Source organism: Cyprinodon variegatus, unplaced genomic scaffold (assembly GCF_000732505.1).
Source record: "Cyprinodon variegatus isolate N-32 unplaced genomic scaffold, C_variegatus-1.0 Scaffold138, whole genome shotgun sequence".
In the NCBI taxonomy this organism is placed as follows: Eukaryota; Metazoa; Chordata; class Actinopteri; order Cyprinodontiformes; family Cyprinodontidae; genus Cyprinodon; species Cyprinodon variegatus.
Window position 1 is genome coordinate 177,053 of NW_015150591.1, and position 3,279 is coordinate 180,331.

Here is a 3,279-nt window from a genome sequence, read left to right on the forward strand (position 1 = left end):
GGGTAACTTTTACTTGTAGTTGAGTAAGATTTGACTTTAGTATCAATACTTTTAATTACTGCTGTTGAGTACTTCATGCTCCTGATCAGAAGTGTGATACTGCGCAAAGTGAAGTATCATACAAAGCAGGTAAACCAGTAAGTAACAGGCTACGCCAGTTATGTTCTCTAAACATAGTTGTAAAAATGAGGAAAAGTCAGGGATCCAGTGTGATGAAATGCAAACAAATATATTTGAGTCCATAAGGGATAAGAATCGGATAGCTTCTTGGATTGAGGAGTTAAAAGAAACATTTTGCCAATGGAACAAGTCAATTTACTTTTAAAATAAGAAAACAATTGCATTGTCTTATTTCAAGTGCACGTTATTGTGACAAAGTGGGTCAGTTTGTGTCCCTTATACTTTCTTCTGATTTGTAATGCTTAAATTTAAATATTAGTTTGCAACTTTGCTTCACTTACTATCCCGGGTTTGTTTGTGTTAGCATTATGTTGCAGTTTCCATCTACTTATGTTTAGGTTAAAGCTATTACGTCAGGATTATTGGATGAAATTGTTTATTTTGTTTCAAAATATAATTCATGGTTTTTGTTTTCCTTTTTACTCACCATTGTTTAAGTATTTCCTACTAAATTGACTAAATGATGTCATCCATTACCTTGCTGGGTTCTACCATTTAGAGGGTTTCCTTTGGAGTTATGCTTTGTTTGTTTTTCTTTAAAGTAACTTTTTGAGTTATCTTGTTTCACACTGTTTATTTTGCAGACTCTTTCTTTATGCAGATGAGTTTGTAAATTAGATTAAGTTTATTCTTGTTTCTCTGTTTAGACTGTGTTTGTTTTTTGTTTTTTTACCTGTTTAATTGAGGCTTAGTCCACTCAAGTGCAGGTGTGTTGCCACTTGATTATATAAGCCCTGAGCTCTTGGAAGCTCGAGGAAAAATGTTTTTTCAGAGAGAAAAGGAATAAAAGACAACAGAGAAATGTATTTCTTTGGTTCACCTTAGTTACCCTCGACCAAACTACCTCACAGTTATCCAATTATCTTATTTTAGGAATAAAAATACTCGTTCCATTTGCAAACTCTCATTTACCTGCTCAAATTAAGGGTAAATACACTTCATTTAAGACATTTTTACTTATTGCTAGATCATTTTTCCAGTGTGAGTGTGTCTCTTTGGCCTCTCCAGGCTGTTACCCCAAACCCTCTGGTATAAACTCTATAGATAATGGATTTCTGGTTTTATTTGGAAATGATATCAAAGCTAATTGCTCTCTTTGTTGGAAGGAAGGTTCCTTCCTGCTGGAGTGTTTAATTAGCTGAATGCTATTGTCTGAGTGGATGGAAGACTATTAATCAAGGTCTAATTTGTGTTTCTGTTGATAGTCACTTTAATAAACTTTAGATTTAACTTGACACCAAACTTTTGCATCTGAACCATTAAAGAAAGTTTTCTGCTGACCTAATAAGCTTTAGAGATGATAAAACAAAGCACAGCTGGAGTGTTTCACTGCTTTGTTGGAGGTCTTTATCTTCATTTGAGATTAGAGCTAATTTATGAGCCTCTGAGGCCAAAATCGACATGATCCCATTTTTCTTTTCCTTAAACGTTTCCACTAAGAACATCCAGAACTCCATCATGGACCGCCAGCACATCACTCGCTGGGCCAGAGGCCTGCCAGGAAGTGTGTGACCTGGTGAAAGCAGGTCGAGCTCTCTGGTGGGTCCAGTTTGTTTGCTCTAACCGAGCTGCCGACCCCGCTGCCTTTCATCGATCCCTTCCCCGCCATCACTGCATCCACAGACGGTGACTACATGCTCCGTCTGCTGGGCCCGATCCCTCTCCTCAACAGCTGCTCCCACTGACTCGTTGACAGACTCTAGCTCCCATCCACAGCATCACTTTTCCCTGAAAGGAGATTTGCAGCTCTAATCAGGGGCTTTAGGGGAAAAAAAAAAAAAAAAATATATATATATATATATATATATATATATATATATATATATATATATACATATAAAAAAAAACCAGCTATAAAGGTTAAAATGTGTTTTCCTTATCTGCTCTTTACTAAAAGATGTTTACTTCTTTTACTTTTTCACAAACTGGTTTGACTGAAATGTGTTTGTTGTGACTAACGAAAGGAAATTTCAATATAAAAATGTGAAAAGCCATAATTGAGTGATTCTCCAAATATGAAAGATTTAATTTCTGCTGCAGAATCAATTAATGCATTTACTAGAGTCAAACATTAATGATAAATTAGAATCAGTATTTAATCAAATCTGGTTATATATTTTGCTATGTGCTTTTTCCCTTGGCCAGATTTTGCACTCTCAGTCCCTCATAAGACTGAAATTAAATTAGATTTAATAGTAACTTTACTGACAAATGGCACAGAAAATCTTTATTTTGATGATAAATTTTATGTACTTGAAAGATATATTAGTGTTTTATTTATTTTTCATAAAAAGAATACTTGTTTCTGAAGGAACACTTCCAGCAGCAAAATGTAACACTCTTCTTTTAACCTTTTTCTTCTTGCAAATTACATCAGTTCTCCTTCATATTGTGTATTTTGAGTACATTTCATGTTAACTCTAAACTAGATTAGCATGCACTAAATCTAATTCCATTAGAACCACTATCAGATAATGTTTCTACATATTGTCAGGAAGTAGAACAAATCAAAATATTTCTAGATGGCTTTTCTGAGAAATATGACCAAATTTGACTGTAGTTGGAGAATTAAAAGCTAATTTCACAAGCCTGCCTGGTCTCTATGGGAGGGAGGCATTTAGGAGACAGAGGAAACATCTTGAAGCAGATCTGCTCAGATGAAGCCAAATGCTACATGAGAAGTAAACTACACATCCATGTTGAAACATGGTGCAGGCAGCGTCATGCTGTGGGGATGCTTTTCCTCAGAAGGGAAGGGAAATCTGGCTATTGATTGAAATAAAGATGAAATAAAACCTGAAGCTGGAAAAGACTATGCTGTATGTTAGCATACCCTGCCCTCCATGATGTTCGCCCATCCAGTGTTCCACCCAGTTACCTGAACAATGGTCCATCCAAAGCTCCCCCCGTTCTTCAGGTGTTTCTACCCTTCCAGTCCACAGGGTGCAGCTCATCACAGCAGCACTGATGGTAGATTTGTGGGTTCAGGACCCCTGAGCATCACACATCATTTCTCAGCCAAAACCCACAAATGCACCTCAAACTACGTGTGTAAAGCAGGTACAGACCGACCCTTTAACATGTAAAACATGTTTAATT